Source organism: Podarcis melisellensis (genome assembly GCF_964234715.1).
Source record: "Podarcis melisellensis genome assembly, chromosome: 7".
Lineage (NCBI taxonomy): Eukaryota > Metazoa > Chordata > Lepidosauria > Squamata > Lacertidae > Podarcis > Podarcis melisellensis.
Window position 1 is genome coordinate 8,915,477 of NC_138539.1, and position 17,326 is coordinate 8,932,802.

A 17,326-nucleotide genomic window follows, 5' to 3' on the forward strand; every position below is an offset into this window, starting at 1 on the left:
AAAGTTCTTAACCCGAGGTACTATTTCTGGGTTACCAGAGTCTGTAACCTGAACGTCTGTAACCTGAAGCATCTGTAACCTGAGGTACCACTGTACTTAAAATCCTCCAAGGAAGGAGAGTCTTCCACAGAGCCAAAGCAACCTGCTCCGGTACCTGGAGTGGACCGCCCCCTCTCAGAACGCCCCTGGCCTGCCACCTTCTGAAGGAGTCTGTTCTACTATCAAACAGCTCTTACTCTCAGTAAGTTCTTCCTGAAGTTTAGTCAGATGTTTAAATATTTAAGGACATAAGGATTTCTGCTTGATTAGGCCAAAGATCTACCAAGCCCACCATTCTGTTCTCAAAGTGGTCACCCCACTCCAAGGACCTCTCAGAGCCTGAGTGTATATGGGACACTCATCGATAGGACCTTTTGTCATGAAATATTTGCAATGCAAATATGTGTCACTGCTGGGCATTACATGGACTTCCTTACCTGCAGCTGGCTAGGCCATGCTTCATTGTTTCCCATTCAGAACAAACCTCTCTCTAAGCAGCACAAGGAAGCTCTGAATCATTACCGCACATTATATACCCAGTTGGCTTAATTATCAAACAGCTTGCGTGGCTAGTCATTGCTCTCGCTCTCTGGATCCAACAATACACTTTGAAACCGACTGCCTACTCCACAGCAACAAATATTCCATTTTCTCATCTGGAACAGAAAATCACAGATATTTGCAGCATCCCTTAAAGCAGTGTTTCCCAACCTTGGGCCTCCAGCTGTTTTTGGCCTACAACTCCCATCATCCCTAGCTAGCAGGACCAGTGGTCAGGGATGATGGGAATTGTAGTTCAAAAACAGCTGGAGGCCCAAGGTTGGGAAACACTGCCTTAAAGCAGAGCTGTCAGATAAGTGCAACTTTCAGACAACCTAAAGTATATGGCCTTGAGTCGAGACGAGCGAGGGGAATTTGGTTCACTTCACATTTTAATGCAAAGCATCAATGACGCAGCATTGGGGGTCACAGAGGCTGTTGCCCCAGATGCAAAATTGTTAAGGATGCAAAATTTCAACACCCGGTGCTGCCTCAACACATCTGCAGGCTTCCGTCATTGGGCTCCGTTGGAAACGGCTTCTACATGCAAACCAGGAAGTGATCTCTCAGACAACAGAAGGACTCTTCTTTCATTGTCTCTGGGGCTGTGATCTCCTGGGTGATGTGGACAGCATTAGGCAGTTCAGTATGTGTGTGTTTCCATTTCCCTCTTTCCCCGCCTTGCGCAACCCCAGGCACTGGCAACCCATGCTACGCCACTGACAAAGCTACCTAATTTGCACTTCCTGAAAGAATATGCAAACCCGAACACATCTTATCCTCTCTAAATTTTGCAATGCAGTTATCCAACCAAATTATCTGAATAAAAATTAATATATCGGGGAAAGGTGTGTATAAAAATACTGATACTGAAGAATAACATTCAAAAATGCATTATTTGAGAAAGTCACTTGTAAAAAATTTGGGGAGAAATGTGCAATAAAATGTTGACAGATTTTCATGAGAACTGTGTTTTTAATATATATACATTTAAGAAACATGCTTAAATGTGGCAAACTGAAATAAACTGAAATTGATGAACTTGTCCATTTCCAGTCTTCAGAATGTTTTATTGTAAATTGGGTTTAATTCTTAACAAACACATGGACAAGCAAACAGGGAAGGATTCAGGAAAGGGCTGTCATAAACAAGACCATATTTATCCTTTCAGCCATTGGGCTTTGTTGTTCTAAATAACATTTGCTTGTAACTCAGTATCCCAATTACTTAAGACACCACCATCACACTACATTTAGGAGGAAAGCAACCTTTAAATGTCCACATTTTCCATCATTAATATAGATATGTCAGTATCAAAGCATCTTCTTTAATAATATAATCAATGTTTTCTCGCAGAAGAAAAGAATCCTTTTTCAAATTCCCCACAGTTCCGATTTGGATTTAATTAACCCACTAGTACTTTCCTGATTTTCCTAATAAACTTTTCAAAAGAGAAGCCTCCCAAGTGCCCAAGAATCTTCCTTTCATCTTGTCAAATAGAAATTCACTCATTTCCCCATGCCTAAGGGACCCTGGCAAAGAGTGGAGAGGCGGAGGGAGAACATTTGAAATTGACGTCTAGAATTCACCGATGGGCTCAGCCTCAGAGAGAAACAGGGAGAGACAAAACAAATCAGACTGTGTACGGTTGTTTGCTTAGTCCGGGAATGCAATTCAGCCAGGCAGGGGGATGAGCTTAAACTGAGAATTAACCTCAACAGCCCTCTGTGGCTGTGCAGCTGGTTGGTTGTAGGGCATAGGATGCCTATCGGGTGAGAAGCAGCCATCTCAAGAGGTTTACGGTTACCCTTGTGAAGCATGCACTGCGACAAAGACTATGGGTGAATTCTCATGGAGGAGAAGGCTATAATAATAATAATAATAATAATAATAATAATAATAATAATAATAATAAAAAAAATAAATAATATATTTTTTAATTTATACCCTGCCCTTCCCGGTTCAAAAACTGGGCTCAGGGCAGCTAACAACAAATTTAAAACACTTTAAAACACTTAATTATAAAAGCAGCATAAAATACAGTATAAAAACATGACTAACAATAAAACCCAAAAATCAATTAGATAATTGCCAGGGCTAGCTGGCTGAATTGGTCCTACTTGGGCCAGCGAGGAGGCCAGGGGAGAATTAGCTGTGGGGTCTCAGAGCAGGTGATCTTCATAAAAGGGGAGGGGGTTGGATGAGAAGGGCAATAAAAGATCAGACTGAATTCAAATTAAAGGCCAGGCGGAATAGCACTGTCTTACAGGCCCAACGGAAGGAGGTTAAATCTTGAAGGGCCCTAGTCTCATGGGACAGAGCATTCCACCAGGTCGGAGCCATCACTCCCCCTGGTGGAGGATAGTCTGACTTCCTTAGGGCCCAGGACCTCTAAACTATGGTTATTCATGGACATTAAGGTCCTCTGCAGAGCGTACCAGGAGAGGCAGTCCCATAAATATGAAGGCCCTAAGCCACAAAGGGCTTTAAAGGTCAAGACCAGCACTATCAATGACTATTATTCATGATGGCTATCTTCTCCCTCCGTGGTAAGAGGTAGTACGCCTCTGAATACCAGTTGCTAGGAGGGGCACGTGGAAGGAGCACTGTTGTACTCTGGTCCTGCTTGCACACTTTCCAAGGGCATCCCATAGTTGGAATCTGGTTGACCACAGGACTAGACAGGCCTTTCTCCTGACCCAACATGGCTTTTCTTATGTTCAATATGGGGTGGGGTACAACCGCTTCTGGATTGACATGCATCTTGTACAAATGAGAACCCCAAAAGAGCCCTACTGGAATCATTCAATTACCCATCTAGTCCAGCATCCTGTTTTCACAGTGGCTAACTAGATGCCCTGATGGGAAACCTACAACTAGAACCTGATCACAAGAATACTCTCCCCTCCTGTGATATCACTGCATCTGACAATGGAGGCAGAACATAATCAATACGTCCAATAGCCATTGATAGCTTTATCCTTCATTAATTTGTTTAGTATTCTTTCAAAGTTGGTGGCCATAATTGCCTCTTGTGGGAGTGAATTCCCTTTAATATAAAAAAATTAAAAAATGTCATCCGGTGATCATTTTAAAGCTCCGGTCTCAAGCATAGCACAATTATTGGAGGTCTGAACTGACATAACAATTTTGAGTGAACTAGTTTGACAATGCATCTTGGGGGTGTCTACAAAACCCCCAGGAGGCTCTGCATGTATTCTCAGTTTGTGATTGCTTTGATACCTTGTTCTGCCTAAGAATATAAGAAAAGCCTGCTAGATCATGCCAATAGCCCATCTGTAGAAAATCTCCGATGAACTCCTACGGTCCCATCTGTAGCTCAAAGTTTGCTGGTCTTGCAAACCATTCAGGGGGGGAAATACAGTCAGCTATTGGCAGTCTCCCTCCTCCCCCTGCTACACTTTTCTAGCTTGTGAAATGCATCAAGGCCTTTGTTGAATCTGTTTTCTTTTATTTACTCTGCTTCATTCCCTAATGTATTATGATTTGGCTTCCCATTAAATGACTTTGTGATGATATAATCCAATTTCAGATTTTGTGTACGGGAAACATTTGCACAGCTCTGCACCAGCCTCTGTGTGTCCAGGTTTCGGGGCAACTCCCCACTTCTCTCCTCAAGAGAGTTGCTTTTCATTATGCTGAAGGACCACTTGTTGTTGTTGCTGCTGCTGCTGCTGTTAGGTCAGGTACCATATTGATTTACATGCTGTTGGAGGGGCTAGGTCATTGTCCTGTTGTGCTGCATATGTAAGACATCCTCCATAGCTTGTCCCCATGCTAGTTTGAGTTGGTTGGTTAACTTACAGCTGCTCCACTACCAGTTGGGTCAGGAGAGGCTGAGGCGGCCTCTGGGTATAGTAACCCACCGACATCTCCCGAGCTGCAGAGACTGAGGTCTGAGAGAAGGAGAGACCTGAGTACTCACAGGGACAGGGATTCGGGCAAGACAGGGAGGTGAGTCACTGGGGCATCAGAACTGGCCGTTACCCCAACAAATATAAAAGGCTGTCGGACCCCACCCCAGGTTGCGCAAGCCCCAGGTTGCAGGGGTTTTAACTTTTCTAGTAGGGCAGTTTCCCATACATTTTGGTACCAGTGGTCTAGGTCCACTTCTGATAGTTCCTTCCAGTGTCTAGTTATGATATTTCTAGCTGTTGAGAATAAGTGGCTTATGAATTCCTTGTAGAGTGTGTGTGTGTGTGTGTTTGTTGTTGTTGTTGTTGTTGTTGTTGTTGTTGTTGTTGTTGTTGTTTTCCTGGAAGATATTTAATAGGGTGGGTTCTGGAGTTGCAGGCACAAAGCTCATCTGGTCACAATATTCACCACTATGGTTAAACATTGCATTTCAATTTAAATTACAGTATTAGAGCTAAAAAACTGCATATTTATCTAAAATCAGCATATACAAATTTTATGCAAAAAAACCCCAATGTCCTCTCTTTTTTGTGTGATACATAAATAGCCTTCCCCAAGCCTTCTTTGGATTGAGGTTCCTGTGATGCATAAACACTGTGTGATGTATTATGATAGCACTACTAGCCACAATGGCTATTAACGATTACGGCTATGCTGTGCCTCCACTGTTAGAGGCAGTAGTGCTTCTGGGTGCGAGTTGCTGGAAAGCACGGGAGGGGAGAGGGCTCTTATGCAGCCTTACACAGAGCCAGAACATCTAACACAGGGGTAGCCAACATGGTGCCCTCTAGAATTTGTTGGGCTACCACTCCCAACATCCCTCTCCATTGGCTATGGTGATTGGGGCTGATGAGAGTGAGAGTCCAATAGCATCTAGAGCAGTGTTTCCCAACCTTGGGCCTCCAGCTGTTTTTGAACTACAATTCCCATCATCCCTGACCACTGGTCTTGCTAGCTAGGGATGATGGGAGTTGTAGGCCAAAAACATCTGGAGGCACAAGGTTGGGAAACACTGATCTAGAGGGCCCCTGGATTGCTGTCACTGCAATTCTGACCACTCTGACCGGGAATGGCCCTTCAAATTGAACCTGAATATCATTTCAGATGAAATAGGGTAGAAACTCCACTTGGGACATAGGCTCACGTTGGACCATCAATTCACTCTATTCTGCCATTCTTCAGTTGCAACTCTCTGCAGTATGCAATAGTACGAAGCTGGCGGGACCCAGGTCTAGGGTGCCACCAAGCTGGAGAAAACCCATTGTTCCTTTAGAGATCCCTTCTGGCAAAGCTCAGGCAAAGAGGGCAAATGAGCCAGATTCAAAGCAGCAGAGGTCAACGTAACATCTGCTTTACAGATCCTTCTTATTACTGGTGTGCTCATTCCCAGCTTTCTGTTGTTCCAGAAATCTCTCAAGCATATAATAGGTAAAGTTCCAGCGCATCAGACCCTCCAGCTTCAGCTGACATCTTGGTAATTTGTTTTCCATGGCAACTCGTTTAGTATCCTTGACCTTGATAGAGTGGTTAATGCGGCCACTCCTAACACATTTTCTACACGGCAGTTAGATGGTAGGAAGACAATGACAAGTACAATTTACTTACCAGCTCGATTATGTCTGGGTCCCATTGTTTTTTCTCGCTTTGTTTTCTAATCCCAACCTGTCATGTTATGCTGCCGTGGTAACCAGCCGACAAAGAGTAGACAAATGGGACTACATGTTCCAAGGAGCAGAGTGGGCTCCACCAGTGAACTACAGCCATTCCCTTAAATAGAATCATAGGAAGCCACCTTATACCATCTCAGGCCTGTCTAGCTCAGCACAGTGGTACCTCGGGTTAAGAATTTAATTCGTTCCAGAGGTCCATTCTTAACCTGAAACTGTTCTTAACCTGAGACACCACTTTAGCTAATGGGGCATCCCGCCACCGCCACACAATTTCTGTTCTGATCCTGAAGCAAAGTTCTTAACTCGAGGTACTATTTCTGGGTTAGCGGAGTCTGTAACCTGAAGCGTCTGTAACCTGAAGCGTATGTAACCCGAGGTACCACTGTACTTGAGATGATGGGGACTGAACCTGGGACCTTCTACATGCAAAGCATACAGACCCATCCTTTCTTCTTTGCAATGGGCAGGAGAACTAACCCCTTGTGCTGAGGTTCTTGCGTCAAGCATATCTCTGCCCTCAGCAGTGGCAGCCAGTGATGTGCATGGGGAGGTGAGCAATATAACAGCATCAACAACAACAAAAAATGAGAAAATAAACTGGGCTACATGTTAGCAAGGCAAAAGGAAGACTCAATACAGCTGCCCTCTTTTTAAACTTTAATCTGGTTCTCTTTTACATCTAATTTCACCCTGGCTTTATTGGATGAGTGGATTATTATTAGTATTATTTTTATTGAATTTATATATCGGAAGAGATTCTTGAGAGTCCCATGGACTGCAAGAAGATCAAGCCTATCCATTCTTAAGGAAATCGGCTGAGTCCTCACTGGAAGGACAGATCCTGAAGCTGAGACTCCAAGACATTGGCCTCCTCATGAGAAGAGAAGACTCCCTGGAAAAGACCCTGATGTTGGGAAAGATGGAGGGCACAAGGAGAAGGGGACGACAGAGGACGAGATGGTTGGAAAGTGTTCTCGAAGCTACCAACATGAGTCTGACCAAACTGTGGGAGGCAGTGGAAGACAGGAGTGCCTGGCGTTTCACAATACCTGGGGGTCTCAGGGTGATTCACAGAATAAAACCTAGATATAAAACCACAAAATACATAATAAAAGTAAAAACAACAACCCAACAGCGCCCCCCAACAAAAAAACTCATTTTATAAGGGCATAGGATATAAATCAGATCAACCAAAGGCCTGGTTAAAAATGAACCTTTTTACCTGGCACCTAATGGTGTATAATGAAGGCACCAAGTGAACTTCCCTGGGAAGAACATTTCACAGATGGGGAGCCACTGCAGAGAAGGCCCTGTTCTTGTGTTGCCATCCTCCAGACCTCTTGAGGAGGAGAAGGCACATGAAGAAGGGCCTCCTATCAGGATCATATCAGGATCTGGATGACTGTGGAGCAATTTTATGGTTGCCATATCACAAGAGGTAAAAGTCCAGACACAAAAAGTTGTTGAGCCCGAGTCACCCATTCCACAACCACAACCACAACCAGAGCCTGGGCTGCCCATGCCAGAGCTAGAACCTAAACCAGAGCTGCCCACGCGCACACACAAAAAAATATTAAACCTCAAATCCAGGACATTTGCTTTAAAATGTAAAATTCCCCCCAGATAGAAGAAGAGTTTGGATTTGATATCCCGCTTTATCATTACCCAAAGGAGTCTCAAAGCAGCTAACATTCTCCTTTCCCTTCCTCCCCCACAACAAACACTCTGTGAGGTGAGTGAGGCTGAGAGACTTCAGAGAAGTGTGACTGGCCCAAGGTCACCCAGCAGCTGCATGTGGAGGAGCGGAGACGTGAACCCGGTTCACCAGATTACGAGTCTACCGCTCTTAACCACTACACCACACTTGCTCTCCATAGGCTTGTAGGACCCCCGAAAGAGGACGTGTCCAGGAATTCCCAGACATATGGCAACCCTATCTTGATGTTTTCTAAATGTAAACAAATAATTGGGCACATAAGACTCACCTGAATCAACTCACAGAAAGCAAAGGCATTCAAGAGCACCCTGGAATCAAGAACCAAGAAACATATTTGTGGGGTTTGAGAGGACTTTGCAAGTCCTACCCTTCAAAGTGATTAAGTCATAGCCATAGTAGCCCCTTAGAAATCGATGGGACATGAGAACATGAGAAGAGCCCTGATGGATCAGGCACACAGGCTTGGAAGGAAGAAGGGAAGAGTAGCTGGTGAGCTGCCAGAAGGATGTGCAGGGACATGGGCAAATACCTCTGCCTCTTTTCCTTATACAGGAACAGCCAGTTGGGTCAGGTCAATGGCCCATCTAGTCCAGCACCCTGTTCTCACAGTGGCCAACCAGCTGCCTACAGGGAGCCCACAAGTAAGATATGGGAACCACTGGTATTCAGGGGCATATTGTATCCAGCCATGGAGGTAGCACATTGCAATCATGGCTAATAACCATGGCTTTATGGTATCCCTGGGATATCAAGCAAGGAAGGGCATCACACACACACACACACACACACACACACACACACACACACACATATTCATCTTCCCACTCAGGAAGAAGATCCCTCTGGACAATTGTAATTTAAATGGAAATGATCACTTTAAGCCTATGGCACCGCTTTCATATATATGAGAAAGGCTTGCTCGTATTAATTATACTACAAATTCTGAGCGAGACACATATAGTGACCAATCCAATAAACCATAATTCATCTTAGAAAGGCAGGGTGGATTAATTAAGTTATGAACAACGAGCGCATTCTCACTAAGACTGCAATATATGCAAAAGAGGGAGCCACAGCATTTATAAAGCTGGTGCTGTCAAAATTCTTCCCCTGGAATGCATTTCTGGTCTTTTGTGCTTTCAGATGACCTAATCTGGTTTCTAGACTGGCTCATATGTGCTAGTTATCTGACTCCCACCCACCCCAGTATATTGGTTTGGTTTAGATTTCACTGTACATGTGTAGATTGCCAAATTCTCCAAACACCCAAGTCTGCTTTTGCCTCCACGGACATGTGTCTTCTCGAAGATTGTATAGGAAGAAATGCAGCTCTCATACTGGAAAAAAATATTCCCTATTCCCCCAGTTTTTGGAGGGTCCTTATGGTGAGCTGTTTTTATACACAGGTGGCTAAAAGGTTTTCTTCTTCCCAACCCTAAGGATAAGCAAGACAATAATTCACAAGCCTTTTCCTGAGCTGCTAATAATTGTTCTGCTATTTTCCATACTGTTTTCGACATGCCGAATTCTGAAACCTGGCATCCGGATTTAAGAGCCCGTATTGAAGTTGCCATTGCAAACAACACAGAGAACAATGTAACTGTGATTTAAATTCATCCCGTTTTGAGTTTGCCCCGGTCAAACTGAAAGACTGTAGAAGTGGAACCTTATACAAGTCAACACCAAATGTCAACTTGATGAACGCGGCCATCGTTATTGGAAACGCTGCAAGCTGGCTATGTGCTGTCTTTGTTGCATGTTTAAAAAGGAAAGGAAGAAAGGATGTCGAATTCAAAAAAAAAAAAAAAGAATTGAACATCTACAGAAAAGTCCTATGCAATCTGGAAAAAGAAAAAGCAACTCCATACCAGTGAGCCTTAAACAAATACGAGCAATAAACAGCTCTCCCTAGCTTTTCATATTGTTAGCAGATGGGCCTGTGTTCCGGGAGCAGGCTTTTGTCACTCAGTAATCTCCTTGCAATGATGGGAGCTGCTGTCCTCGCGTCTTACGCTGATAAAACATAAATTGCTTATCCCACAAAGCAGCCTTCCCTCGGCCACCGCGATGAAACGCTGAGCGCTGGAGTCACCATAATCTCTTTCTCTGTCTCTTTTTCCCCCAGAACTGCTGTTGTCCTCTTCCAGGCTCTCTTTAGGAGCTTGGGAGATTCCTTTGTGATCCCTTGATAGAGAATATCCATTGTTAGATAGCTTTCTCTTTTCATGTGAGTGGATTTGTGCAGGGGAGATGGGTGAATACATTCAAACAGATTAAGCCCCATGTATCTTAAGGATTGTCTTCATCCCTGTTTGCTTCCCTGACTCTTAAGACAGCCTTCCCCAACCTGGTGCTCCCCCCCCCATATATATATACTGCAATACACTGCAATATTGAGGGTAAACAAAACATATTCACACAGCACAAACTAGGCAACCCACAAGATGACTGCCAACTTGGATGGCTTCAAAAGAGGATTAAAAAAAAATCATGGAGGCGAAGGTTATCCATGCTATGCTCAGGTCCCATTTGCCAGTTTCCCATAGGCATCTGCTTGGCTACTGTATGAACAGCATGCTGAACTAGATGGGTCATTCGTGTGATGGCCTGGGACTCGGGATCGGAGCCAGAGGAGTCTCAGTCCACACCGGATCCTTTGCCTGAGACAGCAGCTGAACCCAATCTGGGGCCTGATCCTGAAGAGCCCCAATCGGCACAGATTCCCCTGCAACAAGCACCAGCTGGGCCAAGTCAGGGGCCTGAGCCTGCCCTGGCTCCAGATGCAGGGATTACCTTGTTGCCTTCAGCTGGGCCATCACTTACAGCTGCTCCACTACCGGCTTGGTCAGGGGAGGCTGAGGCGGCCCCTGGGTTTAGTAACCCACTGACGTCTCCCGAGCTGCAGAGACTCAGGTCTGAGAGAAGGAGAGACCTGAGTACTCGCAGGAGGAGTGCTCGCATTCGGGCGAGACAGGGAGGTGAGTCACTGGGGGATCCGGACCGGCCATTACCCCAACAAAGATAGAAGGCTGTCAGACCCCGTCCCAGGTTATGGGAGCAAAGTTGCTGTTTGCCAGAACCTGCCTGTGATCCTGTGCCTGACCCTGCCTGGTGTCCTGCCTTGGCCCTGTCAGACTGACTCCTCATAGAACCCTTGGATTCCGGACGGGACCTGGACCGTGTTACTAGGGTTACCTTTGGGCCCAGCACTCTTGGCCTGATCCAGCAGGTTCTCCTTATGCTCTTAGGTGGGGAACCTGTGGCCCTGCAGAGGTGTTGATGGACTCCAGCTCCTATCATTCCTCACCATTGGCCATGCTACCCAAAGCTGATGAGAGTTGTAATTCATCAATATCTGGAGGACCTCTGCTTCCCCACTCTTGGATACCTGCATGTAAATGCCCCTTAAAGGGGGCTTCTAGGTTGCCTTGTTGAAAATATATTGATCCCCTTCTAAACTTGGCCCTGGGAAGGCTGAATGGTTTATCCATTCAACACCCCACACAGTTTCTTTCCATGTTTCAACTGGGCTCTCAGCCACCACACAGGTCATAGAATTATAGAACTGTAGTGTTGGAAGGGACCTCTAGCACCATCTAGGCTGACCACCCACATTGCAGTTACAGATAGGTAGCCGTGTTGGTCTGCCATAGTCAAAACAAAAAAAATTCCTTCCAGTAGCACCTTAAAGACCAACTAAGTCAGTTATTGGTATGAACTTTCGTGTGCATGCACACTTCTTCAGATACACTGAAACAGAAGTTTCCAGACCCTTCTATATAGTGAGAAGGTGGGGAGGGGTATTACTCAGAAGGGTGGTGGGAATGGGTGATTGGCAGATAGCTGTGATGAGCCTGTTGACAACTCTTAACGACTGCAATAGGTCTTACAGGAAAAAGCAAGGGGTGAAAAGGTGAAAAATGGCTTTGTCATGTATAATGAGATAAGAATCCAAGGTCTTAACAGTGTCCTTCAGCTCTCTATATTGGACAAACAGGCCAGACCTTACGCCAAAGAATAAACGGACATAAATCGGACATCAGGAATCACAAGACAGAGAAACCAGTAGGAGAACACTTCAATCTCCCAGGACATTCTATACAAGATCTCAAAGTAGCTGTTTTACTACAAAGGAATTTCAGAAATAGACTGGAAAGAGAAGCTGCTGAATTGCAACTTATCACCAAACTTAAAACCATGGAGAAACCTGGTCTGAACAAAGACCTTGGATTCTTATCTCATTATAGATGACAAAGCCATTTTTCACCTTTTCACCCCTTGCTTTTTCCTGTAAGACCTATTGCAGGGAAAAACAGGCTTGCTCCATCTTCAATGAGACAGCACAAATATTTGATGGCTATCATATATTTCTGTCTCCTCTTCAGCAGATTTAACATAGCCAACTCCCTCAACCGTTCTTCATAAGGCTTGGCTTCCAGACCAATTTTTCCTACGATATCCATATTACCATATGATAATATGAACCTTTAGCCTATTAGCACACCAGAGATCCATGATGCAGCAGCTCTGAACAAGAAACAGACTGCACAGAAGAACACGCCGATTATTAGACTGCACTGCCTCAAAGTTAAATTGGGCCTTGGTTATGACGTTGTCTTCCTTTTTGGAGGGACAGCGGAGATATAGGCAAAAGTTATGTCTTTAAGGAAACCCAATTTAAGAAATAAATCAGAGGAACTAATAATGATAATAATAATAATAATATCCCTCTCATATGTGTAAAGACATCTGAGGAGGAGTAATTGGACTATGAAGAATACAGCTGTTACCATAATGTCCATCACAGGAGAAGTTATAAGGCTGTGAGATTCCACAGGGAAATAATTATTACTGAGCTGAGGAGAGGAAAGAAAGAAATTGCACAAAGCCTCCTGGACCTATAGCCAGCCAGAGCAATGTGTGAAACTCTTGCTTCTGAGCCTCCTTTTCCAGCTGCCGCACCTGAGCCAGCGGAGAACAGCCTTTCATTTATGGCGGATTCAGACAACCTGTTAACAACCTATTCAAGCGGTGATGAGCTTTCTTGTTCCCACTGACAGCTGCCGGAGATGAAAAGGCCATCTCTTCTGGCAAGCCGCTGTGTGATGTGATGAAAGTTTCAAATGATAGCCTATTAGACAAAAAGGATGTTCGTACATATCCCCCTATGAGCCAGACAAGTGTCCTTAGAAGAACGGGCCTGTCTCTAGGACATCAGCACAGCTGCTGAATTTGCTGGGACTTGGAGGGGACATTCTCTGTCCGGAAAGAGCAAGGGTACACACAACCTGAGAACTGGGTGGCTTTTATTTACCTTAACAGGAGCAGAAAGCCCCAAGCACAAGCTAAAGGAGATGCTGGAGACCAGTGTCATTACTGGACTCTCTTGTCGCAGTTTAAAATCCAGCAGATGTGGGCAGCAGATTGCATCCAGACCACAACATGATGGCAGGGAGGGTCTAACTTTTTAAATGTGCCATTTTCCTGATTTAAATTGACTCCCCCTCCCCCTTAGCAGCTATTTGCTCCATAAGTGAAAACAAGTGTCTATGTAAAAGTTTTGATTTGTGTTTTGTTTTGGAGAGTATTAAGTTGATTTAATTCTTAGAAGCAATCTGAATTTGTCCTATGTCCCCATGCAGATCTTCCAAATGGAGCAACTAGCTACCTCAGGGCATGCTATATATATCAGGAAAATGGCATGAGAGAAAGGTTTAATCTGTTCCCTAGGTTATCCTTCTTCACATCCACTACCTTGGCTGATTTTTAAAGAAAAGTAAAGAGATAGGAGATGTGATCACAGTTCTCCAACTTCTTCAGTTTGCCCCTCAAGCTGGTGCTATAATTGAATTTTTAGGCTTGCAGAATTATTATTTCTAACACACTCAAAAAGCCCAATGCATTTTGATTCAAAATCCTTCTCAGCAATGCAGTGATTCTGAGAGGAAAAACATCCAAGGGAAAAGATCACAAGGGAGCTTCTGTCGAAGAAGCAGACAGCAGGCTGGTGAGAATCTGAATACTTTGTGATCAGATTCTTCCAATACATTCTGATGTTGCTCATTTCTTTACGGTGATTGTTCAGTAGCTAGCTAGTTTATTATTTCCCAAGCATTTTTACCCCGCTTTTCTGTTTCAGCAAAGAACACAAAGCAGCTAACAGAATAGCTCATTGAAACTAAAATGAATGTTCTCAGGTGAAACTGACCATCTTGACCAGGCATAGGCAAACTCGGCCCTCCAGATGTTTTGGGACTACAACTCCCATCATCCCTAGCTAACAAGACCAGTGGTCAAGGTTTGATGGGAGTTGTAGTCCCAAAACATCTGGAGGGCTGAGTTTGCCTATGCCTGATCTTGACTTTTTTTTAGTCTGGGTCAGGCCTGGTTTGGAGATGGAATTTGTCTTGGTTGCTATGATGGACAACCTTCTTCAGGAGAGAGACAACCTGGGCAGCCTCCTCCTCATCATGCCTCCAAGCTCTGCAGCTCAGACACTATTTTTGAATTTAGGTTTTGTACTTTTGTAGCTCAGGTAGTAGTTATAAACCAGCCTTCATCTTGCTGCTGTAACTACTGCGTCAAGGCCTAGATTTTGTAAGTAAATACTACTTTTATTTCTTCACAAAACAATGTGTGTGAGATTGTTGCTTTTAAGGGGGAGAAAATGGGTAATACCTGGAAAATCTAGGTGCTGTCGGGGTCCAATTCCATGAGACCTGGCTCACATGGCCAAGGGTCAGGGAAGATGTGGAGTTATCCTCCAACAACATCTGCTGCACCAAAGGTTTCCACTTGAGTGTAGATTTTACTGAGCTAAATTGGCCAGTGTTCAAGAAGGCAAATTCTTTGGTAGATGCCACCAATTAGCAACTGGAAGAAGCAAGCAGGGAAATGGATCCAGTCACCCAGATTTCCCTTCCCTAACAACCAGTTTCATTATTTTAAAAGGGCTACATGTATAGTGTCCTGGCAGCTCCACACATCACCAATTGTATTTGAGACAGTTATGCTTCCAAAGGAGGGGGGAAATATTATTTATCAGGGACATGCAATTTTTAGAGGAGTGGGGTTAATATTGGTTAATGTGGCAAACCTCCCACAAGCTCCCTAAATTCAGATGCTCTTGCCTTGATTTTCTCTGGGTGTCGATTTCCTTGGGTTGGGGGAAAGGAGGCAGGGGGAGAGAAGGAGCGGATGCCTTATTTATCCCAGGCACTTTTTGTTGATGACATCCTCATTGCCATAAAAGCTGGAAAGTCAGATCAATTTTATGAGCAATTAAATGGGGTCTATCCAAAGGTAATTAATTTTATGGCGGAGGTTGAACAAGGTGATTGTAGAACAGTTTTACATGTATTCATGATAGGAAGGAATGATGCCTCACTGGGTATTAAATGGTTCCAATCGTTCACGATGCAGGTCATCATTTATAAATTTTGAGAATTTACGCCTCCCTCCGCCAGCCAGCCACACTCTCTTTTTTTTTCCTTTTCCTTCTTTTGCTGAGGAATAGCATCTTATTTCCTAGACTGCTATAAGACCAATTTGTTCAGGCTCTAATGAATGGTGTATCTGTCTTGATCATCAGAACAGTTAGCCATTCACTTTGCAGACTGTCAATATTCTGAGTCTGGCTCTGCAGCTACAGTTTTGCACAGGAATTGTACCATGGGCTACGTGCCGATTTGCTACCTACCAACCCTTGCAAAGTGTCTCGGGCACACACTACACTACTGACTACCTCAATGAACACCTTCTCTCCTATTTATCTGGGAGTCCCTTGCTGTGAGGTTACTTTGCTCCCATGAGAGGTAGCAGTGGCCACCAGCTTAGACTTCTTTAAAAGAGAATTAGACAAATTGCTGGATAAAAAGACTACTGATAGATAGTTCTCTTTCTACGTTTCAAGGCAATATGTCCCTGAAAAGCAGATGCTGGGAATCACAAATGGGAAGGTGGTTGTTGGGCTCTTGTCCTACTTATAGTCTTCCCATGGGCATCTAGTTGAACACTTTGGGAAAAGCACGCTGGACTAGATGGGCCTTTGGCTTGATCCAACAGGCTGTTCTTATGTCCTTGCTTACTCATGACAACATCTTCAGTTGTGGTTTATCCTCTCTCCTCTTTGTATAAGGCCCAGTTCAACATCTTACCAGGTCAGCCCTATAATTCACACAAATGAGGAGCAGGTAGTACCCCCAGTCTCTTACACTGCATGCATAAACTATATTCCTGTGGCATCTTTTAAGCACCAAGAAGGAGAACCAGGCATCGCTGGTTCCCAAATGCCCGGTGCATAAAAACCAAACCCACTTTCTCTTGTTTTCCATCTGGAAACAACAAAATAAGAGAGAAATTACATTACACGGGGGGGGGGGGGTGGATTCTGCCAACAAATGATACTCTGGCTTCTGCAATTCACAGCAAACATAGTGCATTCTGGGCACCCATACAAGGCACTTGAGCAGGTCCAGAGTAGAATTCTGAGCTGGTTCTTATTGACTTACAAGCCTGGCCATACTATTAGATGGAGTGAGGCAGCTGCTTCAGACAGCAGATGATGGAGGTGGCAGTGTTCTGTTGAGTCCCTTAAACTAGTCTGCTGCCCTCAGGTAAAGTGAGGGATGCTGTCCCATTGCTGGCACTGAAGGTAAATTCAAGTGCCATTCCTGTTGAATTCCGTACATGAAATGGGAGGGGGAAATCCTCTTGCCTTTTACCTCCAGCTGCAAAATGCCTTGGCCCAGCCCTGATTCATTAGCGAAGGAGTGGCAAATACTTTTTAGCCTGAGGGACACTTTCCGTTCCTGACAACCGCCTGAGGCTCACGTGCTCATGATACATAAGGCCACAGGCAAAAGTGGGCAGAAAAACAAATGCACATTTGACCATTTGACATTAAGCTAGTTTCTGCTGTCCACTGGCATGCCCTTCTCCATCAACACAAGCGAGAGGCATTATCAGAGTTCAAGGACAGAAGAAGAAGCAACAACATTGGGGTGCAAATCATGAAGGGTATGGCCTGATCAGAGTTTCGATGGTCAGATAGAGAGGGCTGGAAGGCTGCCTCCAGCCCTCTGTCTGAAAGGTGCCCTTTCTCTGCCTAAGTCAACCTCATTTTACAGGGGGGAAAGGTATTGGCTATTTTCTCCCACTGTCAACGAAAGAGAGAGTTAGAGAGGGAGAGGGAGAGAAGGAGGGAGATGTCATGGCTTTCTTCTACTGAAATAACTTTTTTTTTTAATGGGCATTTCTCCTGAGATCAGCTTTTTCTTGAGAGAGTGCACGTATTATGGAAATGTTGCTAGAACTTTAGCCAAAGTGGCACTAATGAGCATTGCTGAAATATTAAAGAACAACTTAGTCTTTTCCTCCCCACCCCACCCACACTTTGGTACATCAAAATGAATCCAGGTCCCTT